Source organism: Acipenser ruthenus, chromosome 44 (genome assembly GCF_902713425.1).
Source record: "Acipenser ruthenus chromosome 44, fAciRut3.2 maternal haplotype, whole genome shotgun sequence".
In the NCBI taxonomy this organism is placed as follows: Eukaryota; Metazoa; Chordata; class Actinopteri; order Acipenseriformes; family Acipenseridae; genus Acipenser; species Acipenser ruthenus.
The window spans coordinates 3,628,430-3,649,295 of NC_081232.1; the positions used below are offsets into that span (position 1 = coordinate 3,628,430).

Consider the following 20,866-nt stretch of genomic DNA (forward strand, 5'->3'; position numbering starts at 1 on the left):
ATTTTTTAAACTTTCTCTTTTCATTAACTGTGTCTTATGTAACTAAAAAAAAACTTTAACGTTGTCTGCACAAAGCATAAGTTAAAATAAGCATTTATAAAAACATGGGTATCCCACTATTCCGATTACGTAAATAACATATTAAACATGATTTTTTTGTCCATATCTTATAAACAGAAGTTTATAGGTATATATATATATAATATATTATATATATATAAAAAACCTATATTCAATAAGCATATCTGTCTTGTAACCATCATAAAATCCATGGCCCCTCATTATATATTCATAATTTCATAAATACACGCCCCCTCATTATATATTCATGAATTCATAAATACCCGCCCCCTCATTATATATTCATAAATACAACCCCCCCTCATCAATCAAAATTTTGACAGAAGCTATAGTAATATTACTACTCATAAAAGTCATGAAAGCAGAAATGCAATCACCTGCGGCCACACCACCTTGAATAAGTCTGATCTCAGAACCTAAGCAATGTTGGGCTGGGTTAGTACTTGGATGGGAGACCACCTGGGAATATCAAGTGCTGCAGGCATTACATTTTTGTAATTACATTTTACAATTGAAATGTGTGGAGGACAAAAGGAAATTTTGGAGGAATCACCCCCAGCTCACTAAACATAAAAGTCATGAAAGCAGAAATGCAATCGCCTGCGGCCACACTACCTTGAATAAGCCTGATCTCGTCTGATCTCAGAAGCTAAGCAATGTTGGGCTTGGTTAGTACTTGGATGGGAGACCACCTGGGAATATCAAGTGCTGCAGGCATTACATTTTTGTAATTACATTTTACAATAGAAATGTGTGGAGGACAAAAGGAAATTTTGGAGGAATCACCCCCAGCTCACTAAACATAAAAGTCATGAAAGCAGAAATGCAATCGCCTGCGGCCACACCACCTTGAATAAGCCTGATCTCGTCTGATCTCCGAAGCTAAGCAATGTTGGGCTTGGTTAGTACTTGGATGGGAGACCACCTGGGAATATCAAGTGCTGCAGGCATTACATTTTACAATTGAAATGTGTGGAGGACAAAAGGAAATTTTGGAGGAATCACCCCCAGCTCACTAAACATAAAAGTCATGAAAGCAGAAATGCAATCGCCTGCGGCCACACCACCTTGAATAAGCCTGATCTCTTCTGATCTCAGAAGCTAAGCAATGTTGGGCTTGGTTAGTACTTGGATGGGAGACCACCTGGGAATATCAAGTGCTGCAGGCATTACATTTTACAATTGAAATGTGTGGAGGACAAAAGGAAATTTTGGAGGAATCACCCCCAGCTCACTAAACATAAAAGTCATGAAAGCAGAAATGCAATCGCCTGCGGCCACACCACCTTGAATAAGCCTGATCTCGTCTGATCTCAGAAGCTAAGCAATGTTGGGCTTGGTTAGTACTTGGATGGGAGACCACCTGGGAATATCAAGTGCTGCAGGCATTACATTTTTGTAATTACATTTTACAATTGAAATGTGTGGAGGACAAAAGGAAATTTTGGAGGACTCACCCCCAGCTCACTAAACATAAAAGTCATGAAAGCAGAAATGCAATCGCCTGCGGCCACACCACCTTGAATAAGCCTGATCTCGTCTGATCTCAGAAGCTAAGCAATGTTGGGCTTGGTTAGTACTTGGATGGGAGACCACCTGGGAATATCAAGTGCTGAAGGCATTACATTTTACAATTGAAATGTGTGGAGGACAAAAGGAAATTTTGGAGGAATCACCCCCAGCTCACTAAACATAAAAGTCATGAAAGCAGAAATGCAATCGCCTGCGGCCACACCACCTTGAATAAGCCTGATCTCGTCTGATCTCAGAAGCTAAGCAATGTTGGGCTTGGTTAGTACTTGGATGGGAGACCACCTGGGAATATCAAGTGCTGCAGGCATTACATTTTACAATTGAAATGTGTGGAGGACAAAAGGAAATTTTGGAGGAATCACCCCCAGCTCACTAAACATAAAAGTCATGAAAGAAGAAATGCAATCGCCTGCGGCCACACCACCTTGAATAAGCCTGATCTCGTCTGATCTCAGAAGCTAAGCAATGTTGGGCTTGGTTAGTACTTGGATGGGAGACCACCTGGGAATATCAAGTGCTGCAGGCATTACATTTTACAATTGAAATGTGTGGAGGACAAAAGGAAATTTTGGAGGAATCACCCCCAGCTCACTAAACATAAAAGTCATGAAAGCAGAAATGCAATCGCCTGCGGCCACACCACCTTGAATAAGCCTGATCTCGTCTGATCTCAGAAGCTAAGCAATGTTGGGCTTGGTTAGTACTTGGATGGGAGACCACCTGGGAATATCAAGTGCTGCAGGCATTACATTTTACAATTGAAATGTGTGGAGGACAAAAGGAGATTTTGGAGGAATCACCCCCAGCTCACTAAACATAAAAGTCATGAAAGAAGAAATGCAATCGCCTGCGGCCACACCACCTTGAATAAGCCTGATCTCGCCTGATCTCGTCTGATCTCAGAAGCTAAGCAATGTTGGGCTTGGTTAGTACTTGGATGGGAGACCACCTGGGAATATCAAGTGCTGCAGGCATTACATTTTACAATTGAAATGTGTGGAGGACAAAAGGAAATTTTGGAGGACTCACCCCCAGCTCACTAAACATAAAAGTCATGAAAGCAGAAATGCAATCGCCTGCGGCCACACCACCTTGAATAAGCCTGATCTCGTCTGATCTCAGAAGCTAAGCAATGTTGGGCTTGGTTAGTACTTGGATGGGAGACCACCTGGGAATATCAAGTGCTGCAGGCATTACATTTTTGCAATTACATTTTACAATTGAAATGTGTGGAGGACAAAAGGAAATTTTGGAGGAATCACCCCCAGCTCACTAAACATAAAAGTCATGAAAGCAGAAATGCAATCGCCTGCGGCCACACCACCTTGAATAAGCCTGATCTCGTCTGATCTCAGAAGCTAAGCAATGTTGGGCTTGGTTAGTACTTGGATGGGAGACCACCTGGGAATATCAAGTGCTGAAGGCATTACATTTTACAATTGAAATGTGTGGAGGACAAAAGGAAATTTTGGAGGAATCACCCCCAGCTCACTAAACATAAAAGTCATGAAAGCAGAAATGCAATCGCCTGCGGCCACACCACCTTGAATAAGCCTGATCTCGTCTGATCTCAGAAGCTAAGCAATGTTGGGCTTGGTTAGTACTTGGATGGGAGACCACCTGGGAATATCAAGTGCTGCAGGCATTACATTTTACAATTGAAATGTGTGGAGGACAAAAGGAAATTTTGGAGGAATCACCCCCAGCTCACTAAACATAAAAGTCATGAAAGAAGAAATGCAATCGCCTGCGGCCACACCACCTTGAATAAGCCTGATCTCAGAAGCTAAGCAATGTTGGGCTTGGTTAGTACTTGGATGGGAGACCACCTGGGAATATCAAGTGCTGCAGGCATTACATTTTACAATTGAAATGTGTGGAGGACAAAAGGAAATTTTGGAGGACTCACCCCCAGCTCACTAAACATAAAAGTCATGAAAGCAGAAATGCAATCGCCTGCGGCCACACCACCTTGAATAAGCCTGATCTCGTCTGATCTCAGAAGCTAAGCAATGTTGGGCTTGGTTAGTACTTGGATGGGAGACCACCTGGGAATATCAAGTGCTGCAGGCATTACATTTTACAATTGAAATGTGTGGAGGACAAAAGGAAATTTTGGAGGAATCACCCCCAGCTCACTAAACATAAAAGTCATGAAAGAAGAAATGCAATCGCCTGCGGCCACACCACCTTGAATAAGCCTGATCTCGCCTGATCTCGTCTGATCTCAGAAGCTAAGCAATGTTGGGCTTGGTTAGTACTTGGATGGGAGACCACCTGGGAATATCAAGTGCTGCAGGCATTACATTTTACAATTGAAATGTGTGGAGGACAAAAGGAAATTTTGGAGGAATCACCCCCAGCTCACTAAACATAAAAGTCATGAAAGCAGAAATGCAATCGCCTGCGGCCACACCACCTTGAATAAGCCTGATCTCAGAAGCTAAGCAATGTTGGGCTTGGTTAGTACTTGGATGGGAGACCACCTGGGAATATCAAGTGCTGCAGGCATTACATTTTTGTAATTACATTTTACAATTGAAATGTGTGGAGGACAAAAGGAAATTTTGGAGGAATCACCCCCAGCTCACTAAACATAAAAGTCATGAAAGCAGAAATGCAATCGCCTGTGGCCACACCACCTTGAATAAGCCTGATCTCAGAAGCTAAGCAATGTTGGGCTTGGTTAGTACTTGGATGGGAGACCACCTGGGAATATCAAGTGCTGTAGGCATTCCATTTTTGTAATTACATTTTACAATTGAAATGTGTGGAGGACAAAAGGAAATTTTGGAGGAATCACCCCCAGCTCACTAAACATAAAAGTCATGAAAGCAGAAATGCAATCGCCTGCGGCCACACCACCTTGAATAAGCCTGATCTCGTCTGATCTCAGAAGCTAAGCAATGTTGGGCTTGGTTAGTACTTGGATGGGAGACCACCTGGGAATATCAAGTGCTGCAGGCATTACATTTTACAATTGAAATGTGTGGAGGACAAAAGGAAATTTTGGAGGAATCACCCCCAGCTCACCAAACATAAAAGTCATGAAAGCAGAAATGCAATCGCCTGCGGCCACACCACCTTGAATAAGCCTGATCTCGTCTGATCTCAGAAGCTAAGCAATGTTGGGCTTGGTTAGTACTTGGATGGGAGACCACCTGGGAATATCAAGTGCTGCAGGCATTACATTTTACAATTGAAATGTGTGGAGGACAAAAGGAAATTTTGGAGGAATCACCCCCAGCTCACTAAACATAAAAGTCATGAAAGCAGAAATGCAATCGCCTGCGGCCACACCACCTTGAATAAGCCTGATCTCGTCTGATCTCAGAAGCTAAGCAGTGTTGGGCTTGGTTAGTACTTGGATGGGAGACCACCTGGGAATATCAAGTGCTGCAGGCATTACATTTTTGTAATTACATTTTACAATTGAAATGTGTGGAGGACAAAAGGAAATTTTGGAGGAATCACCCCCAGCTCACTAAACATAAAAGTCATGAAAGCAGAAAAGCAATCGCCTGCGGCCACACCACCTTGAATAAGCCTGATCTCGTCTGATCTCAGAAGCTAAGCAATGTTGGGCTTGGTTAGTACTTGGATGGGAGACCACCTGGGAATATCAAGTTCTGCAGGCATTATATTTTACAATTGAAATGTGTGGAGGACAAAAGGAAATTTTGGAGGAATCACCCCCAGCTCACTAAACATAAAAGTCATGAAAGCAGAAATGCAATCGCCTGCGGCCACACCACCTTGAATAAGCCTGATCTCGTCTGATCTCAGAAGCTAAGCAATGTTGGGCTTGGTTAGTACTTGGATGGGAGACCACCTGGGAATATCAAGTGCTGCAGGCATTACATTTTACAATTGAAATGTGTGGAGGACAAAAGGAAATTTTGGAGGAATCACCCCCAGCTCACTAAACATAAAAGTCATGAAAGCAGAAATGCAATCGCGTGCGGCCACACCACCTTGAATAAGCCTGATCTCGTCTGATCTCAGAAGCTAAGCAATGTTGGGCTTGGTTAGTACTTGGATGGGAGACCACCTGGGAATATCAAGTGCTGCAGGCATTACATTTTTGTAATTACATTTTACAATTGAAATGTGTGGAGGACAAAAGGAAATTTTGGAGCTCACCCCCAGCTCACTAAACATAAAAGTCATGAAAGCAGAAATGCAATCGCCTGCGGCCACACCACCTTGAATAAGCCTGATCTCGTCTGATCTCAGAAGCTAAGCAATGTTGGGCTTGGTTAGTACTTGGATGGGAGACCACCTGGGAATATCAAGTGCTGCAGGCATTACATTTTTGTAATTACATTTTACAATTGAAATGTGTGGAGGACAAAAGGAAATTTTGGAGGAATCACCCCCAGCTCACTAAACATAAAAGTCATGAAAGCAGAAATGCAATCGCCTGCGGCCACACCACCTTGAATAAGCCTGATCTCAGAAGCTAAGCAATGTTGGGCTTGGTTAGTACTTGGATGGGAGACCACCTGGGAATATGAAGTGCTGCAGGCATTACATTTTACAATTGAAATGTGTGGAGGACAAAAGGAAATTTTGGAGGAATCACCCCCAGCTCACTAAACATAAGAGTCATGAAAGCAGAAATGCAATTGCCTGCGGCCACACCACCTTGAATAAGCCTGATCTCGTCTGATCTCAGAAGCTAAGCAATGTTGGGCTTGGTTAGTACTTGGATGGGAGACCACCTGGGAATATCAAGTGCTGCAGGCATTACATTTTACAATTGAAATGTGTGGAGAACAAAAGGAAATTTTGGAGGAATCACCCCCAGCTCACTAAACATAAAAGTCATGAAAGCAGAAATGCAATCGCCTGCGGCCACACCACCTTGAATAAGCCTGATCTCAGAAGCTAAGCAATGTTGGGCTTGGTTAGTACTTGGTTGGGAGACCACCTGGGAATATCAAGTGCTGCAGGCATTACATTTTTGTAATTACATTTTACAATTGAAATGTGAGGAGGACAAAAGGAAATTTTGGAGGAATCACCCCCAGCTCACTAAACATAAAAGTCATGAAAGCAGAAATGCAATCGCCTGCGGCCACACCACCTTGAATAAGCCTGATCTCAGAAGCTAAGCAATGTTGGGCTTGGTTAGTACTTGGATGGGAGACCACCTGGGAATATCAAGTGCTGCAGGCATTACATTTTTGTAATTACATTTTACAATTGAAATGTGTGGAGGACAAAAGGAAATTTTGGAGGAATCACCCCCAGCTCACTAAACATAAAAGTCATGAAAGCAGAAATGCAATCGCCTGCGGCCACACCACCTTGAATAAGCCTGATCTCGTCTGATCTCAGAAGCTAAGCAGTGTTGGGCTTGGTTAGTACTTGGATGGGAGACCACCTGGGAATATCAAGTGCTGCAGGCATTACATTTTTGTAATTACATTTTACAATTGAAATGTGAGGAGGACAAAAGGAAATTTTGGAGGAATCACCCCCAGCTCACTAAACATAAAAGTCATGAAAGCAGAAATGCAATCGCCTGCGGCCACATCACCTTGAATAAGCCTGATCTCGTCTGATCTCAGAAGCTAAGCAATGTTGGGCTTGGTTAGTACTTGGATGGGAGACCACCTGGGAATATCAAGTGCTGCAGGCATTACATTTTACAATTGAAATGTGTGGAGGACAAAAGGAAATTTTGGAGGAATCACCCCCAGCTCACTAAACATAAAAGTCTTGAATGCAGAAATGCAATCGCCTGCGGCCACACCACCTTGAATAAGCCTGATCTCGTCTGATCTCAGAAGCTAAGCAATGTTGGGCTTGGTTAGTACTTGGATGGGAGACCACCTGGGAATATCAAGTGCTGCAGGCATTACATTTTTGTAATTACATTTTACAATTGAAATGTGTGGAGGACAAAAGGAAATTTTGGAGCTCACCCCCAGCTCACTAAACATAAAAGTCATGAAAGCAGAAATGCAATCGCCTGCGGCCACACCACCTTGAATAAGCCTGATCTCGTCTGATCTCAGAAGCTAAGCAATGTTGGGCTTGGTTAGTACTTGGATGGGAGACCACCTGGGAATATCAAGTGCTGCAGGCATTACATTTTTGTAATTACATTTTACAATTGAAATGTGTGGAGGACAAAAGGAAATTTTGGAGGAATCACCCCCAGCTCACTAAACATAAAAGTCATGAAAGCAGAAATGCAATCGCCTGCGGCCACACCACCTTGAATAAGCCTGATCTCAGAAACTAAGCAATGTTGGGCTTGGTTAGTACTTGGATGGGAGACCACCTGGGAATATCAAGTGCTGCAGGCATTACATTTTACAATTGAAATGTGTGGAGGACAAAAGGAAATTTTGGAGGAATCACCCCCAGCTCACTAAACATAAGAGTCATGAAAGCAGAAATGCAATCGCCTGCGGCCACACCACCTTGAATAAGCCTGATCTCGTCTGATCTCAGAAGCTAAGCAATGTTGGGCTTGGTTAGTACTTGGATGGGAGACCACCTGGGAATATCAAGTGCTGCAGGCATTACATTTTACAATTGAAATGTGTGGAGGACAAAAGGAAATTTTGGAGGAATCACCCCCAGCTCACTAAACATAAAAGTCATGAAAGCAGAAATGCAATCGCCTGCGGCCACACCACCTTGAATAAGCCTGATCTCAGAAGCTAAGCAATGTTGGGCTTGGTTAGTACTTGGTTGGGAGACCACCTGGGAATATCAAGTGCTGCAGGCATTACATTTTTGTAATTACATTTTACAATTGAAATGTGAGGAGGACAAAAGGAAATTTTGGAGGAATCACCCCCAGCTCACTAAACATAAAAGTCATGAAAGCAGAAATGCAATCGCCTGCGGCCACACCACCTTGAATAAGCCTGATCTCAGAAGCTAAGCAATGTTGGGCTTGGTTAGTACTTGGTTGGGAGACCACCTGGGAATATCAAGTGCTGCAGGCATTACATTTTTGTAATTACATTTTACAATTGAAATGTGAGGAGGACAAAAGGAAATTTTGGAGGAATCACCCCCAGCTCACTAAACATAAAAGTCATGAAAGCAGAAATGCAATCGCCTGCGGCCACACCACCTTGAATAAGCCTGATCTCGTCTGATCTCAGAAGCTAAGCAGTGTTGGGCTTGGTTAGTACTTGGATGGGAGACCACCTGGGAATATCAAGTGCTGCAGGCATTACATTTTTGTAATTACATTTTACAATTGAAATGTGAGGAGGACAAAAGGAAATTTTGGAGGAATCACCCCCAGCTCACTAAACATAAAAGTCATGAAAGCAGAAATGCAATCGCCTGCGGCCACATCACCTTGAATAAGCCTGATCTCGTCTGATCTCAGAAGCTAAGCAATGTTGGGCTTGGTTAGTACTTGGATGGGAGACCACCTGGGAATATCAAGTGCTGCAGGCATTACATTTTACAATTGAAATGTGTGGAGGACAAAAGGAAATTTTGGAGGAATCACCCCCAGCTCACTAAACATAAAAGTCATGAAAGCAGAAATGCAATCGCCTGCGGCCACACCACCTTGAATAAGCCTGATCTCAGAAGCTAAGCAATGTTGGGCTTGGTTAGTACTTGGTTGGGAGACCACCTGGGAATATCAAGTGCTGCAGGCATTACATTTTTGTAATTACATTTTACAATTGAAATGTGAGGAGGACAAAAGGAAATTTTGGAGGAATCACCCCCAGCTCACTAAACATAAAAGTCATGAAAGCAGAAATGCAATCGCCTGCGGCCACACCACCTTGAATAAGCCTGATCTCGTCTGATCTCAGAAGCTAAGCAGTGTTGGGCTTGGTTAGTACTTGGATGGGAGACCACCTGGGAATATCAAGTGCTGCAGGCATTACATTTTTGTAATTACATTTTACAATTGAAATGTGAGGAGGACAAAAGGAAATTTTGGAGGAATCACCCCCAGCTCACTAAACATAAGAGTCATGAAAGCAGAAATGCAATCGCCTGCGGCCACACCACCTTGAATAAGCCTGATCTCGTCTGATCTCAGAAGCTAAGCAATGTTGGGCTTGGTTAGTACTTGGATGGGAGACCACCTGGGAATATCAAGTGCTGCAGGCATTACATTTTACAATTGAAATGTGTGGAGGACAAAAGGAAATTTTGGAGGAATCACCCCCAGCTCACTAAACATAAAAGTCATGAAAGCAGAAATGCAATCGCCTGCGGCCACACCACCTTGAATAAGCCTGATCTCAGAAGCTAAGCAATGTTGGGCTTGGTTAGTACTTGGTTGGGAGACCACCTGGGAATATCAAGTGCTGCAGGCATTACATTTTTGTAATTACATTTTACAATTGAAATGTGAGGAGGACAAAAGGAAATTTTGGAGGAATCACCCCCAGCTCACTAAACATAAAAGTCATGAAAGCAGAAATGCAATCGCCTGCGGCCACACCACCTTGAATAAGCCTGATCTCAGAAGCTAAGCAATGTTGGGCTTGGTTAGTACTTGGTTGGGAGACCACCTGGGAATATCAAGTGCTGCAGGCATTACATTTTTGTAATTACATTTTACAATTGAAATGTGAGGAGGACAAAAGGAAATTTTGGAGGAATCACCCCCAGCTCACTAAACATAAAAGTCATGAAAGCAGAAATGCAATCGCCTGCGGCCACACCACCTTGAATAAGCCTGATCTCGTCTGATCTCAGAAGCTAAGCAGTGTTGGGCTTGGTTAGTACTTGGATGGGAGACCACCTGGGAATATCAAGTGCTGCAGGCATTACATTTTTGTAATTACATTTTACAATTGAAATGTGAGGAGGACAAAAGGAAATTTTGGAGGAATCACCCCCAGCTCACTAAACATAAAAGTCATGAAAGCAGAAATGCAATCGCCTGCGGCCACATCACCTTGAATAAGCCTGATCTCGTCTGATCTCAGAAGCTAAGCAATGTTGGGCTTGGTTAGTACTTGGATGGGAGACCACCTGGGAATATCAAGTGCTGCAGGCATTACATTTTACAATTGAAATGTGTGGAGGACAAAAGGAAATTTTGGAGGAATCACCCCCAGCTCACTAAACATAAAAGTCTTGAATGCAGAAATGCAATCGCCTGCGGCCACACCACCTTGAATAAGCCTGATCTCGTCTGATCTCAGAAGCTAAGCAATGTTGGGCTTGGTTAGTACTTGGATGGGAGACCACCTGGGAATATCAAGTGCTGCAGGCATTACATTTTTGTAATTACATTTTACAATTGAAATGTGTGGAGGACAAAAGGAAATTTTGGAGGAATCACCCCCAGCTCACTAAACATAAAAGTCATGAAAGCAGAAATGCAATCGCCTGCGGCCACACCACCTTGAATAAGCCTGATCTCAGAAGCTAAGCAATGTTGGGCTTGGTTAGTACTTGGATGGGAGACCACCTGGGAATATCAAGTGCTGCAGGCATTACATTTTTGTAATTACATTTTACAATTGAAATGTGTGGAGGACAAAAGGAAATTTTGGAGGAATCACCCCCAGCTCACTAAACATAAAAGTCATGAAAGCAGAAATGCAATTGCCTGCGGCCACACCACCTTGAATAAGCCTGATCTCGTCTGATCTCAGAAGCTAAGCAATGTTGGGCTTGGTTAGTACTTGGATGGGAGACCACCTGGGAATATCAAGTGCTGCAGGCATTACATTTTACAATTGAAATGTGTGGAGGACAAAAGGAAATTTTGGAGGAATCACCCCCAGCTCACTAAACATAAAAGTCATGAAAGCAGAAAGGTAATTGCCCCCGGCCACACCACCTTGAATAAGCCTGATCTCAGAAGCTAAACAATGTTGAGCTTGGTTAGTACTTGGATGGGAGACCACCTGGGAATATCAAGTGCTGCAGGCATTACATTTTACAATTGAAATGTGTGGAGGACAAAAGGAAATTTTGGAGGAATCACCCCCAGCTCACTAAACATAAAAGTCATGAAAGCAGAAAGGTAATTGCCCCCGGCCACACCACCTTGAATAAGCCTGATCTCGTCTGATCTCAGGAGCTAAGCAATGATGGGCTTCGTTAGTACTTGGATGGGAGACCACCTGGGAATATCAAGTGCTGCAGGCATTACATTTTACAATTGAGATGTGTGGAGGACAAAAGGGAATTTTGGAGGAATCACCCCCAGCTCACTAAACATAAAAGTCATGAAAGCAGAAATGCAATCGCCTGCGGCCACACCACCTTGAATAAGCCTGATCTCGTCTGATCTCGTCTGATCTCAGATGCATTAGCAATGTTGGCCTTGCTTAGTACTTGGATGGGAGACCACCTGGGAATATCAAGTGCTGCAGGCATTACATTTTACAATTGAAATGTGTGGACAAAAGGAAATTTTGGAGGAATCACCCCCCAGCTCACTAAACATAAAAGTCATGAAAGCTGAAATGCAATCGCCTGCGGCCACACCACCTTGAATAAGACTGAGCTCATCTGATCTCAGAAGCTAAGCAATGTTGGGCTTGGTTAGTACTTGGATGAGAGACCACCTGGGAATATCAAGTGCTGCAGGCATTACATTTTTGAAATTACAATTGAAATGTGTGGAGGACAAAAGGAAATTTTGGAGGAATCACCCCCAGCTCACTAAACATAAAAGTCATGAAAGCAGCAGCGCAATCGCCTGCGGCCACACCACCTTGAATAAGCCTGACCTCGTCTGATATCAGAAGCTAAGCAATGTTGGGCTTGGTTAGTACTTGGATGGGAGACCACCTGGGAATATCAAGTGCTGCAGGCATTACATTTTACAATTGAAATGTGTGGAGGACAAAAGGAAATTTTGGAGGAATCACCCCCAGCTCACTAAACATAAAAGTCATGAAAGCAGAAATGCAATCGCCTGCGGCCACACCACCTTGAATAAGCCTGATCTCGTCTGATCTCAGAAGCTAAGCAATGTTGGGCTTGGTTAGTACTTGGATGGGAGACCACCTGGGAATATCAAGTGCTGCAGGCATTACATTTTTGTAATTACATTTTACAATTGAAATGTGTGGAGGACAAAAGGAAATTGTGGAGGAATCACCCCCAGCTCACTAAACATAAAAGTCATGAAAGCAGAAATGCAATCGCCTGCGGCCACACCACCTTGAATAAGCCTGATCTCGCCTGATCTCGTCTGATCTCAGATGCATTAGCAATGTTGGGCTTGGTTAGTACTTGGATGGGAGACCACCTGGGAATATCAAGTGCTGCAGGCATTACATTTTACAATTGAAATGTGTGGAGGACAAAAGGAAATTTTGGAGGAATCACCCCCAGCTCACTAAACATAAAAGTCATGAAAGCTGAAATGCAATCGCCTGCGGCCACACCACCTTGAATAAGCCTGATCTCAGAAGCTAAACAATGTTGAGCTTGGTTAGTACTTGGATGGGAGACCACCTGGGAATATCAAGTGCTGCAGGCATTACATTTTACAATTGAAATGTGTGGAGGACAAAAGGAAATTTTGGAGGAATCACCCCCAGCTCACTAAACATAAAAGTCATGAAAGCAGAAAGGCAATTGCCCCCGGCCACACCACCTTGAATAAGCCTGATCTCGTCTGATCTCAGGAGCTAAGCAATGATGGGCTTCGTTAGTACTTGGATGGGAGACCACCTGGGAATATCAAGTGCTGCAGGCATTACATTTTACAATTGAGATGTGTGGAGGACAAAAGGGAATTTTGGAGGAATCACCCCCAGCTCACTAAACATAAAAGTCATGAAAGCAGAAATGCAATCGCCTGCGGCCACACCACCTTGAATAAGCCTGATCTCGTCTGATCTCGTCTGATCTCAGATGCATTAGCAATGTTGGCCTTGCTTAGTACTTGGATGGGAGACCACCTGGGAATATCAAGTGCTGCAGGCATTACATTTTACAATTGAAATGTGTGGACAAAAGGAAATTTTGGAGGAATCACCCCCCAGCTCACTAAACATAAAAGTCATGAAAGCTGAAATGCAATCGCCTGCGGCCACACCACCTTGAATAAGACTGAGCTCATCTGATCTCAGAAGCTAAGCAATGTTGGGCTTGGTTAGTACTTGGATGAGAGACCACCTGGGAATATCAAGTGCTGCAGGCATTACATTTTTGAAATTACAATTGAAATGTGTGGAGGACAAAAGGAAATTTTGGAGGAATCACCCCCAGCTCACTAAACATAAAAGTCATGAAAGCAGAAATGCAATCGCCTGCGGCCACACCACCTTGATTATGATTTCCATTACACGAGAGTAGATGTTAAAACTTCATTCTGATTTGAACTCGGCTCTCGCCAAGATAAGCACCAACTAAGACGTAGCTTTACAGTAAACTAATGTGATCCATATGCGTCTCCATCCATTTACGTTTCCTTCCATATGATGATGTAGATATCCTTCTGTCTGGTGTTAATGGCTGAAGTGTAATGCTGGCTCCAGGGATCAGCTTATTTTGCCTCCCTGGCGCATCAGCACACACAACGGCTGCGATGCTGGCTCCGGGGATCAACCAAAGTGCGGCCTCCCCAGCGCATCAGCATGACAACCGTCTGGATTGAGCTAAGTAGGGTACATCTCTGGGGTTTTCAAGTGGGCACCTTCCATCCTCAGTGTTTCGTTGACTAGCCCACGACACCTCAAGAGGGCTCGACGGTGATTCTGGCATCCCAGCATCACCCCCCTCCGTCCCCCACTCAACTCAGCCCAGCTTACTTACCTGTCCCCAGCCAGAATCTTTCCGTCTCAACCACAGCCAGTTGCTGCTCCTCTCTGCTGCTTCAGATAAGTTCTTCACTGTGCGACGCAACTCTTGGCCACTGAATCTGACGTCTCTGAGAAACCGGGTTGTAGAGTGTGCCACAAATCCTCAACAACCCACTTCCACTGGGTAAACCCGAACTCTCCATCCTCGCTGTTCCGCTTCAGTGGCTAGTTGAGCATACCGCAGTTTCTTCCTCTCATACGCCTCATCTACAGCGTCCTCCCATGGCACTGTTAACTCTACCAGGTGAACAAGGTGTGCTGATCCAGACCACAAGACAATATCTGGTCGAAGGTTAGTGGTGGCAATCTCAGGTGGAAAAATAAGCCGTTGACCAACATCTGCCAGCATATTCCAGTCTCTAGCAGCTTCCAGTTGTCCTGGGCGAGGATTGGTTTTAACACCTTTTCTTGGTGGTTGCTCTCCTGGGCGGAGGAATGTTGTCTTTTGTGTGTAATGTTTTGATGGAACAGGTGGCAACTTATTGGTCATGTTACGCTTGTCTTCCAATGCTAAGGCCAACATCGCAGCACCTGGTCATGGCGCCAAGTAAACCGTCCTTGGCTAAGAGCCACCTTACATCCTGTCAAAATGTGCCTTAATGTTGCAGGTGATGAACACAAAGGACATGAGGGATCCTCTCCTACCCAGAGGTTTAGGTTCTGTGGTGATGGGAGAACATCATATGTTGACCTGATGAGGAAACTGATCCTGCTCTGTTCCATTGACCATAGGTCTTGCCAGCCAATCTTGCGTTGTTCCACACTCTCCCATCTCATCCATTCTCCCTGCTTGGCCTGGGAAATGGCCTTTATACACCTCATCCTCTCCTCCTGCTTTTGCACCTCGTTGACTACCAGCTTCCTTCTTTGAGCTGGGGCCGCCTTGTGCCATGTAGGAGGAGTTGAACTGAAACCAACACCCCCTCTTCCATGCTGAACTTGCCCCATGATATCACCAATTCGAAGGGCAGCCTTTGCATCTTCCACAGCTTTCTTTGCCGCCCACTTTCTTCCAGTTTTCAACACAGGTGCTTCCTCCCTTACGCATTTATCGCGTGACTCTACTAATGTCATTTCCAGTCTGACCTTGGCGCACTTAAACTCCTCGGTTAGAGCAGAGACTGGTAGCTGCAGTATTCCTTTACCATAAAGTCCCACTCTGATGAGGCAGCGTGGAACTCCCAACCATTTCCTGATGTATGAACTGATTAAAGCTTCCAGCTTCTCTACTGTTGTCAAAGAAACCTCGTACACAGTCAGTGGCCACAGCAACCTCGGCAGTAGACCAAACTGAAAGCACCAGAGTTTTAGTTTACCTGGTAGAGCGCAGCTGTCTATGCTCTTCAACCCTTCCACTGCTTGTTGTCTAACTTCTCCCACACGAACTGTGTCCTTTAGATCCCCGTCGTACCATCTCCCAAGACTCTTCACTGGCTTCTCAGACACTGTTGGTATTGCCTCACCATTAATGAAGAATGTTTTATCTACTACTTTGCCTTTAATTATAGAGATGCTCCTTGATTTAGTGGGCTTGAATTGCATTCGTGCCCATTCAATGTTATTGGTTAATTTGCCCAATAATCGATTAGTGCAGGCTACTGTTGTAGTCATGGTTGTCATGTCATCCATGTATGCTCAAATTGGTGGTAGTCGCATTCCAGAAGCCAAGCGCTCTCCTCCTACTACCCATTTTGATGCCCTAATGATTACTTCCATTGCCATGGTAAAAGCCAGTGGAGAAATGGTGCATCCTGCCATTATTCCAACCTCTAGGCATTGCCATGTAGTGCTGAATTCTGAAGTTGAAAAACTGAATTGCAAATCTCCAAAATAGGCTTTCACTAAATTTGTTATTGTCATCGGTACACTGAAAAAATCAAATGCTGCACAAAGTAGTTCATGTGGCACTGAACCATATGCATTAGCCAAATCCAGGAATGTCACATGTTGCTCCTTCCTCTCCTTTTTAGCTGATTGAATTTGTTGCCAGATCACATTGATGTGTTCTAAGCAACCTGGGAAACCTGGAATGCCCGCTTTTTGTATTGAAGTGTCAATGAAGCAGTTCTTTAATAGGTAAGCTGACAATCTCTGAGCAATAATGCTGAAGAAAATCTTGCCTTCTACGTTTAATAGGGAAATGGGACGGAACTGACTGATGCTTGTAGAATCTTTTTCTTTAGGTATAAAGACTCCACCTGCTCGGCGCCATGCTCTTGGTACAACCTGTTTTTCCCATGCCACTTTCATCAATTTCCACAAAATTCGTAGAACTCCTGAAGCACTCTTGTACACTCTGTACGGAACTCCATTAGGCCCTGGAGATGATGAAGCCCTTGCTTTTTTCACAGCTTGCTCTATTTCTTTCCACTTAGGTGCACAGTCCTCCATTTGGTATTCTGGTGGATTGATAGGTGGGATGTCTGACGGAATTGACATAGGCTCCTGCCTTTTTGAATCTGTATGTGTTTCCTCCAAATATCTCTCCAGCTCAACCTTAGATGCTTTTAGTGTGCCATTCTTCTCACTGGTGAATAACTTCTTTACAAATTTGAATGGGTCTTTATAAAAGTTAGCTCTCGCACGCTCCTTCTTTTTCTAGCGTTTCCGTAGGCGCTCAGCTCTGCGCAATGTTGCAAGCTTATCTTTTATGACCCTTTGTAAGAGATTGAGTCCCTCCTTCTGACTTTGTTCTGCTCTTCTCCATTGGTTCCTCAGCTGTCTCCTTTCTCTAACTAAGCGTTCAATCTCCTGCTGCCGTCTAGACTTTCCAGGAATAGTTTGTACTTTTTCCTTCCTTTTTTCAACTCCAAACCTCTCACTTCCATATGCGTAGATGATGACCCCAAATTTATCCAGCTTCTTTTCAACTGTTCCAATCTTTCCAATGCAACGCAGAGATCTGTGTTTACTGTGTCCCATGCAGTTTTCTCACAAGCTCTTGGCCATTTAACTCCAGGCTTGTGCCCGTTGAGGTTCTTTTCTCTCTTATGCTGGTTTGTCTGACCGGGTTCACAAGGATCATTAGGTTCATCACTAACTGTGTCCATGCAAGTCCTCCTCACATCTATGACAGGGGTGCTGATATCCTGCGAACTGTGGTTTGCTTCCTGTCACTGGATTTCATTCGACTGACTTGACTGACTTCGTAAGAAGTACTGATCAATGCGAGGCCCTTGTCCCTTCTCCCTCAAGCATTTCATTCTCCCTTGATGAATCTTCAAACCCCTGACCGTTGTCGCCTTGCTCCAGCCGCAGACACAAACCTGGAGTTCCATGTCTTTGTTAACTGCAGATCTTGAACTAGTCTTTTGTGAAGTACTCTCCATACTCATATCCGTTTCCGTTCCTAAGTCGTTAACCGTGTTGTCCAACGTTGAGTCATCTTCCGCCCCCGCTCTCGCAGACTCTAGGGGTATTTTTCTCTTTAATTTCTTAGAAGCCTTGGGCGGGTGTCTCCAGCATCCTGTAAACACAGAGCTGGATACTGCCGACAAGGGTAGCTAACCCTTACCAGCCCCAATGGGGTCTCTTTCCTCCTGTCAGCTGTCTCTCCAGGCTGTCACAAGGTCTTTCCCTTGTTGCCACCTGCACTATTCACAGCAGTCACTGGACGTATCCAGATCTTCATGATTTCCATTACACGAGAGTAGATGTTAAAACTTCATGCTGATTTGAACTCGGCTCTCGCCAAGATAAGCACCAACTAAGACGTAGCTTTACAGTAAACTAATGTGATCCATATGCGTCTCCATCCATTTACGTTTCCTTCCATATGATGATGTAGATATCCTTTTGTCTGGTGTTAATGGCTGAAATGTAATGCTGGCTCCAGGGATCAGCTTATTTTGCCTCCCTGGCGCATCAGCACACACAAACTGACCAAACTGAAAGCACCAGAGTTTTAGTTTACCTGGTAGAGCGCAGCTGTCTATGCTCTTCAACCCTTCCACTGCTTGTTGTCTAACTTCTCCCACACGAACTGTGTCCTTTAGATCCCCGTCGTACCATCTCCCAAGACTCTTCACTGGCTTCTCAGACACTGTTGGTATTGCCTCACCATTAATGAAGAATGTTTTATCTACTACTTTGCCTTTAATTATAGAGATGCTCCTTGATTTAGTGGGCTTGAATTGCATTCGTGCCCATTCAATGTTATTGGTTAATTTGCCCAATAATCGATTAGTGCAGGCTACTGTTGTAGTCATGGTTGTCATGTCATCCATGTATGCTCGAATTGGTGGTAGTCGCATTCCAGAAGCCAAGCGCTCTCCTCCTACTACCCATTTTGATGCCCTAATGATTACTTCCATTGCCATGGTAAAAGCCAGTGGAGAAATGGTGCATCCTGCCATTATTCCAACCTCTAGGCATTGCCATGTAGTGCTGAATTCTGAAGTTGAAAAACTGAATTGCAAATCTCCAAAATAGGCTTTCACTAAATTTGTTATTGTCATCGGTACACTGAAAAAATCAAATGCTGCCCAAAGTAGTTCATGTGGCACTGAACCATATGCATTAGCCAAATCCAGGAATGTCACATGGAGCTCCTTCCTCTCCTTTTTAGCTGATTGAATTTGTTGCCAGATCACATTGATGTGTTCTAAGCAACCTGGGAAACCTGGAATGCCCGCTTTTTGTATTGAAGTGTCAATGAAGCAGTTCTTTAATAGGTAAGCTGACAATCTCTGAGCAATAATGCTGAAGAAAATCTTGCCTTCTACGTTTAATAGGGAAATGGGACGGAACTGACTGATGCTTGTAGAATCTTTTTCTTTAGGTATAAAGACTCCACCTGCTCGGCGCCATGCTCTTGGTACAACCTGTTTTTCCCATGCCACTTTCATCAATTTCCACAAAATTCGTAGAACTCCTGAAGCACTCTTGTACACTCTGTACGGAACTCCATTAGGCCCTGGAGATGATGAAGCCCTTGCTTTTTTCACAGCTTGCTCTATTTCTTTCCACTTAGGTGCACAGTCCTCCATTTGGTATTCTGGTGGATTGATAGGTGGGATGTCTGACGGAATTGACATAGGCTCCTGCCTTTTTGAATCTGTATGTGTTTCCTCCAAATATCTCTCCAGCTCAACCTTAGATGCTTTTAGTGTGCCATTCTTCTCACTGGTGAATAACTTCTTTACAAATTTGAATGGGTCTTTATAAAAGTTAGCTCTCGCACCTTGAATAAGCCTGATCTCGTCTGTTCTCAGAAGCTAAACAATGTTGGGCTTGGTTAGTACTTGGATGGGAGACCACCTGGGAATATCAAGTGCTGCAGGCATTACATTTTTGTAATTACATTTTACAATTGAAATGTGTGGAGGACAAAAGGAAATTTTGGAGGAATCACCCCCAGCTCACTAAACATAAAAGTCATGAAAGCAGAAATGCAATCGCCTGCGGCCACACCACCTTGAATAAGCCTGATCTCAGAAGCTAAGCAATGTTGGGCTTGGTTAGTACTTGGATGGGAGACCACCTGGGAATATCAAGTGCTGCAGGCATTACATTTTACATTTGAAATGTGTGGAGGACAAAAGGAAATTTTGGAGGAATCACCCCCAGCTCACTAAACATAAAAGTCATGAAAGCAGAAATGCAATCGCCTGCGGCCACACCACCTTGAATAAGCCTGATCTCGTCTGATCTCAGAAGCTAAGCAATGTTGGGCTTGGTTAGTACTTGGATGAGAGACCACCTGGGAATATCAAGTGCTGCAGGCATTACATTTTTGTAATTACATTTTACAATTGAAATGTGTGGAGGACAAAAGGAAATTTTGGAGGAATCACCCCCAGCTCACTAAACATAAAAGTCATGAAAGCAGAAATGCAATCGCCTGCGGCCACACCACCTTGAATAAGCCTGATCTCAGAAGCTAAGCAATGTTGGGCTTGGTTAGTACTTGGATGGGAGACCACCTGGGAATATCAAGTGCTGCAGGCATTACATTTTACAATTGAAATGTGTGGAGGACAAAAGGAAATTTTGGAGGAATCACCCCCAGCTCCCTAAACATAAAAGTCATGAAAGCAGAAATGCAATCGCCTGCGGCCACACCACCTTGAATAAGCCTGATCTCAGAAGCTAAGCAATGTTGGGCTTGGTTAGTACTTGGATGGGAGACCACTTGGATGGGAGACCACCTGGGAATATCAAGTGCTGCAGGCATTACATTTTTGTAATTACATTTTACAATTGAAATGTGTGGAGGACAAAAGGAAATTTTGGAGGATTCACCCCCAGCTCACTAAACATAAAAGTCATTAAAGCAGAAATGCAATCGCCTGCAGCCACACCACCTTGAATAAGCCTGATCTCGTCTGATCTCAGAAGCTAAGCAATGTTGGGCTTGGTTAGTACTTGGATGGGAGACCACCTTGGAATATCAAGTGCTGCAGGCATTACATTTTTGTAATTACATTTTACAATTGAAATGTGTGGAGGACAAAAGGAAATTTTGG

General features: G+C 43.9%; 36 non-coding genes and 28 pseudogenes across 36 annotated transcripts; all 64 read left to right on the plus strand.

Moving 5' to 3' along the window:
- The first annotated feature begins 456 nt into the window (after window positions 1–456).
- On the plus strand, window positions 457–565 carry LOC131716308 (5S ribosomal RNA; annotated as a pseudogene).
- Window positions 566–679: 114 nt separating this feature from the next.
- Window positions 680–798, plus strand: LOC131710716 (5S ribosomal RNA). The gene has a single exon (XR_009312598.1). It is a non-coding gene; the product is annotated as a 5S ribosomal RNA (ribosomal RNA).
- Window positions 799–912: 114 nt separating this feature from the next.
- LOC131711773 (5S ribosomal RNA) lies at window positions 913–1,031 on the plus strand. The gene has a single exon (XR_009313661.1). It is a non-coding gene; the product is annotated as a 5S ribosomal RNA (ribosomal RNA).
- A 100-nt stretch (window positions 1,032–1,131) lies between these two features.
- Window positions 1,132–1,250, plus strand: LOC131710216 (5S ribosomal RNA). The gene has a single exon (XR_009312085.1). It is a non-coding gene; the product is annotated as a 5S ribosomal RNA (ribosomal RNA).
- A 100-nt stretch (window positions 1,251–1,350) lies between these two features.
- On the plus strand, window positions 1,351–1,469 carry LOC131716593 (5S ribosomal RNA). The gene has a single exon (XR_009315480.1). It is a non-coding gene; the product is annotated as a 5S ribosomal RNA (ribosomal RNA).
- Window positions 1,470–1,583: 114 nt separating this feature from the next.
- On the plus strand, window positions 1,584–1,702 carry LOC131712875 (5S ribosomal RNA). Its single transcript, XR_009314762.1, has one exon. It is a non-coding gene; the product is annotated as a 5S ribosomal RNA (ribosomal RNA).
- Window positions 1,703–1,802: 100 nt separating this feature from the next.
- Window positions 1,803–1,921, plus strand: LOC131716594 (5S ribosomal RNA). Its single transcript, XR_009315481.1, has one exon. It is a non-coding gene; the product is annotated as a 5S ribosomal RNA (ribosomal RNA).
- A 100-nt stretch (window positions 1,922–2,021) lies between these two features.
- On the plus strand, window positions 2,022–2,140 carry LOC131716596 (5S ribosomal RNA). The gene has a single exon (XR_009315483.1). It is a non-coding gene; the product is annotated as a 5S ribosomal RNA (ribosomal RNA).
- Window positions 2,141–2,240: 100 nt separating this feature from the next.
- On the plus strand, window positions 2,241–2,359 carry LOC131716597 (5S ribosomal RNA). The gene has a single exon (XR_009315484.1). It is a non-coding gene; the product is annotated as a 5S ribosomal RNA (ribosomal RNA).
- Window positions 2,360–2,459: 100 nt separating this feature from the next.
- Window positions 2,460–2,588, plus strand: LOC131713313 (5S ribosomal RNA; annotated as a pseudogene).
- A 100-nt stretch (window positions 2,589–2,688) lies between these two features.
- On the plus strand, window positions 2,689–2,807 carry LOC131716598 (5S ribosomal RNA). Its single transcript, XR_009315485.1, has one exon. It is a non-coding gene; the product is annotated as a 5S ribosomal RNA (ribosomal RNA).
- Window positions 2,808–2,921: 114 nt separating this feature from the next.
- Window positions 2,922–3,040, plus strand: LOC131712876 (5S ribosomal RNA). The gene has a single exon (XR_009314763.1). It is a non-coding gene; the product is annotated as a 5S ribosomal RNA (ribosomal RNA).
- A 100-nt stretch (window positions 3,041–3,140) lies between these two features.
- LOC131716599 (5S ribosomal RNA) lies at window positions 3,141–3,259 on the plus strand. The gene has a single exon (XR_009315486.1). It is a non-coding gene; the product is annotated as a 5S ribosomal RNA (ribosomal RNA).
- A 100-nt stretch (window positions 3,260–3,359) lies between these two features.
- On the plus strand, window positions 3,360–3,468 carry LOC131714645 (5S ribosomal RNA; annotated as a pseudogene).
- A 100-nt stretch (window positions 3,469–3,568) lies between these two features.
- On the plus strand, window positions 3,569–3,687 carry LOC131716600 (5S ribosomal RNA). Its single transcript, XR_009315487.1, has one exon. It is a non-coding gene; the product is annotated as a 5S ribosomal RNA (ribosomal RNA).
- Window positions 3,688–3,787: 100 nt separating this feature from the next.
- LOC131713314 (5S ribosomal RNA) lies at window positions 3,788–3,916 on the plus strand (annotated as a pseudogene).
- Window positions 3,917–4,016: 100 nt separating this feature from the next.
- LOC131714647 (5S ribosomal RNA) lies at window positions 4,017–4,125 on the plus strand (annotated as a pseudogene).
- Window positions 4,126–4,239: 114 nt separating this feature from the next.
- Window positions 4,240–4,348, plus strand: LOC131716065 (5S ribosomal RNA; annotated as a pseudogene).
- A 114-nt stretch (window positions 4,349–4,462) lies between these two features.
- LOC131716601 (5S ribosomal RNA) lies at window positions 4,463–4,581 on the plus strand. Its single transcript, XR_009315488.1, has one exon. It is a non-coding gene; the product is annotated as a 5S ribosomal RNA (ribosomal RNA).
- Window positions 4,582–4,681: 100 nt separating this feature from the next.
- Window positions 4,682–4,800, plus strand: LOC131716602 (5S ribosomal RNA). Its single transcript, XR_009315489.1, has one exon. It is a non-coding gene; the product is annotated as a 5S ribosomal RNA (ribosomal RNA).
- A 100-nt stretch (window positions 4,801–4,900) lies between these two features.
- Window positions 4,901–5,019, plus strand: LOC131710029 (5S ribosomal RNA). The gene has a single exon (XR_009311894.1). It is a non-coding gene; the product is annotated as a 5S ribosomal RNA (ribosomal RNA).
- Window positions 5,020–5,133: 114 nt separating this feature from the next.
- On the plus strand, window positions 5,134–5,252 carry LOC131712218 (5S ribosomal RNA). The gene has a single exon (XR_009314111.1). It is a non-coding gene; the product is annotated as a 5S ribosomal RNA (ribosomal RNA).
- Window positions 5,253–5,352: 100 nt separating this feature from the next.
- Window positions 5,353–5,471, plus strand: LOC131716603 (5S ribosomal RNA). Its single transcript, XR_009315490.1, has one exon. It is a non-coding gene; the product is annotated as a 5S ribosomal RNA (ribosomal RNA).
- A 100-nt stretch (window positions 5,472–5,571) lies between these two features.
- On the plus strand, window positions 5,572–5,690 carry LOC131711927 (5S ribosomal RNA). The gene has a single exon (XR_009313816.1). It is a non-coding gene; the product is annotated as a 5S ribosomal RNA (ribosomal RNA).
- Window positions 5,691–5,802: 112 nt separating this feature from the next.
- Window positions 5,803–5,921, plus strand: LOC131716604 (5S ribosomal RNA). Its single transcript, XR_009315491.1, has one exon. It is a non-coding gene; the product is annotated as a 5S ribosomal RNA (ribosomal RNA).
- Window positions 5,922–6,035: 114 nt separating this feature from the next.
- Window positions 6,036–6,144, plus strand: LOC131716081 (5S ribosomal RNA; annotated as a pseudogene).
- Window positions 6,145–6,244: 100 nt separating this feature from the next.
- Window positions 6,245–6,363, plus strand: LOC131716605 (5S ribosomal RNA). Its single transcript, XR_009315492.1, has one exon. It is a non-coding gene; the product is annotated as a 5S ribosomal RNA (ribosomal RNA).
- Window positions 6,364–6,463: 100 nt separating this feature from the next.
- LOC131715440 (5S ribosomal RNA) lies at window positions 6,464–6,572 on the plus strand (annotated as a pseudogene).
- A 114-nt stretch (window positions 6,573–6,686) lies between these two features.
- LOC131714648 (5S ribosomal RNA) lies at window positions 6,687–6,795 on the plus strand (annotated as a pseudogene).
- Window positions 6,796–6,909: 114 nt separating this feature from the next.
- Window positions 6,910–7,028, plus strand: LOC131710030 (5S ribosomal RNA). The gene has a single exon (XR_009311895.1). It is a non-coding gene; the product is annotated as a 5S ribosomal RNA (ribosomal RNA).
- Window positions 7,029–7,142: 114 nt separating this feature from the next.
- LOC131710913 (5S ribosomal RNA) lies at window positions 7,143–7,261 on the plus strand. The gene has a single exon (XR_009312796.1). It is a non-coding gene; the product is annotated as a 5S ribosomal RNA (ribosomal RNA).
- A 100-nt stretch (window positions 7,262–7,361) lies between these two features.
- On the plus strand, window positions 7,362–7,480 carry LOC131716607 (5S ribosomal RNA). Its single transcript, XR_009315494.1, has one exon. It is a non-coding gene; the product is annotated as a 5S ribosomal RNA (ribosomal RNA).
- A 112-nt stretch (window positions 7,481–7,592) lies between these two features.
- LOC131716608 (5S ribosomal RNA) lies at window positions 7,593–7,711 on the plus strand. Its single transcript, XR_009315495.1, has one exon. It is a non-coding gene; the product is annotated as a 5S ribosomal RNA (ribosomal RNA).
- A 114-nt stretch (window positions 7,712–7,825) lies between these two features.
- LOC131715335 (5S ribosomal RNA) lies at window positions 7,826–7,934 on the plus strand (annotated as a pseudogene).
- Window positions 7,935–8,034: 100 nt separating this feature from the next.
- Window positions 8,035–8,153, plus strand: LOC131716609 (5S ribosomal RNA). The gene has a single exon (XR_009315496.1). It is a non-coding gene; the product is annotated as a 5S ribosomal RNA (ribosomal RNA).
- Window positions 8,154–8,253: 100 nt separating this feature from the next.
- On the plus strand, window positions 8,254–8,362 carry LOC131715441 (5S ribosomal RNA; annotated as a pseudogene).
- A 114-nt stretch (window positions 8,363–8,476) lies between these two features.
- On the plus strand, window positions 8,477–8,585 carry LOC131715443 (5S ribosomal RNA; annotated as a pseudogene).
- Window positions 8,586–8,699: 114 nt separating this feature from the next.
- Window positions 8,700–8,818, plus strand: LOC131710031 (5S ribosomal RNA). The gene has a single exon (XR_009311896.1). It is a non-coding gene; the product is annotated as a 5S ribosomal RNA (ribosomal RNA).
- Window positions 8,819–8,932: 114 nt separating this feature from the next.
- Window positions 8,933–9,051, plus strand: LOC131710914 (5S ribosomal RNA). The gene has a single exon (XR_009312797.1). It is a non-coding gene; the product is annotated as a 5S ribosomal RNA (ribosomal RNA).
- A 100-nt stretch (window positions 9,052–9,151) lies between these two features.
- LOC131715444 (5S ribosomal RNA) lies at window positions 9,152–9,260 on the plus strand (annotated as a pseudogene).
- A 114-nt stretch (window positions 9,261–9,374) lies between these two features.
- On the plus strand, window positions 9,375–9,493 carry LOC131710032 (5S ribosomal RNA). The gene has a single exon (XR_009311897.1). It is a non-coding gene; the product is annotated as a 5S ribosomal RNA (ribosomal RNA).
- Window positions 9,494–9,607: 114 nt separating this feature from the next.
- LOC131716610 (5S ribosomal RNA) lies at window positions 9,608–9,726 on the plus strand. The gene has a single exon (XR_009315497.1). It is a non-coding gene; the product is annotated as a 5S ribosomal RNA (ribosomal RNA).
- A 100-nt stretch (window positions 9,727–9,826) lies between these two features.
- LOC131715446 (5S ribosomal RNA) lies at window positions 9,827–9,935 on the plus strand (annotated as a pseudogene).
- Window positions 9,936–10,049: 114 nt separating this feature from the next.
- On the plus strand, window positions 10,050–10,158 carry LOC131715447 (5S ribosomal RNA; annotated as a pseudogene).
- Window positions 10,159–10,272: 114 nt separating this feature from the next.
- Window positions 10,273–10,391, plus strand: LOC131710033 (5S ribosomal RNA). The gene has a single exon (XR_009311898.1). It is a non-coding gene; the product is annotated as a 5S ribosomal RNA (ribosomal RNA).
- Window positions 10,392–10,505: 114 nt separating this feature from the next.
- On the plus strand, window positions 10,506–10,624 carry LOC131710915 (5S ribosomal RNA). The gene has a single exon (XR_009312798.1). It is a non-coding gene; the product is annotated as a 5S ribosomal RNA (ribosomal RNA).
- Window positions 10,625–10,724: 100 nt separating this feature from the next.
- Window positions 10,725–10,843, plus strand: LOC131716611 (5S ribosomal RNA). The gene has a single exon (XR_009315498.1). It is a non-coding gene; the product is annotated as a 5S ribosomal RNA (ribosomal RNA).
- A 114-nt stretch (window positions 10,844–10,957) lies between these two features.
- On the plus strand, window positions 10,958–11,066 carry LOC131714649 (5S ribosomal RNA; annotated as a pseudogene).
- A 114-nt stretch (window positions 11,067–11,180) lies between these two features.
- On the plus strand, window positions 11,181–11,299 carry LOC131716612 (5S ribosomal RNA). The gene has a single exon (XR_009315499.1). It is a non-coding gene; the product is annotated as a 5S ribosomal RNA (ribosomal RNA).
- A 309-nt stretch (window positions 11,300–11,608) lies between these two features.
- Window positions 11,609–11,727, plus strand: LOC131716031 (5S ribosomal RNA; annotated as a pseudogene).
- A 100-nt stretch (window positions 11,728–11,827) lies between these two features.
- On the plus strand, window positions 11,828–11,957 carry LOC131716555 (5S ribosomal RNA; annotated as a pseudogene).
- A 98-nt stretch (window positions 11,958–12,055) lies between these two features.
- On the plus strand, window positions 12,056–12,174 carry LOC131714161 (5S ribosomal RNA; annotated as a pseudogene).
- A 107-nt stretch (window positions 12,175–12,281) lies between these two features.
- On the plus strand, window positions 12,282–12,400 carry LOC131713480 (5S ribosomal RNA; annotated as a pseudogene).
- Window positions 12,401–12,500: 100 nt separating this feature from the next.
- Window positions 12,501–12,619, plus strand: LOC131716613 (5S ribosomal RNA). Its single transcript, XR_009315500.1, has one exon. It is a non-coding gene; the product is annotated as a 5S ribosomal RNA (ribosomal RNA).
- Window positions 12,620–12,733: 114 nt separating this feature from the next.
- LOC131716227 (5S ribosomal RNA) lies at window positions 12,734–12,863 on the plus strand (annotated as a pseudogene).
- Window positions 12,864–12,963: 100 nt separating this feature from the next.
- Window positions 12,964–13,072, plus strand: LOC131716250 (5S ribosomal RNA; annotated as a pseudogene).
- A 100-nt stretch (window positions 13,073–13,172) lies between these two features.
- On the plus strand, window positions 13,173–13,291 carry LOC131716032 (5S ribosomal RNA; annotated as a pseudogene).
- A 100-nt stretch (window positions 13,292–13,391) lies between these two features.
- Window positions 13,392–13,521, plus strand: LOC131716556 (5S ribosomal RNA; annotated as a pseudogene).
- A 98-nt stretch (window positions 13,522–13,619) lies between these two features.
- LOC131714162 (5S ribosomal RNA) lies at window positions 13,620–13,738 on the plus strand (annotated as a pseudogene).
- Window positions 13,739–19,797: 6,059 nt separating this feature from the next.
- Window positions 19,798–19,906, plus strand: LOC131714650 (5S ribosomal RNA; annotated as a pseudogene).
- Window positions 19,907–20,006: 100 nt separating this feature from the next.
- Window positions 20,007–20,125, plus strand: LOC131712390 (5S ribosomal RNA). The gene has a single exon (XR_009314283.1). It is a non-coding gene; the product is annotated as a 5S ribosomal RNA (ribosomal RNA).
- Window positions 20,126–20,239: 114 nt separating this feature from the next.
- On the plus strand, window positions 20,240–20,348 carry LOC131714651 (5S ribosomal RNA; annotated as a pseudogene).
- A 100-nt stretch (window positions 20,349–20,448) lies between these two features.
- LOC131716525 (5S ribosomal RNA) lies at window positions 20,449–20,573 on the plus strand (annotated as a pseudogene).
- A 114-nt stretch (window positions 20,574–20,687) lies between these two features.
- LOC131711233 (5S ribosomal RNA) lies at window positions 20,688–20,806 on the plus strand. The gene has a single exon (XR_009313116.1). It is a non-coding gene; the product is annotated as a 5S ribosomal RNA (ribosomal RNA).
- Window positions 20,807–20,866: the final 60 nt, after the last annotated feature.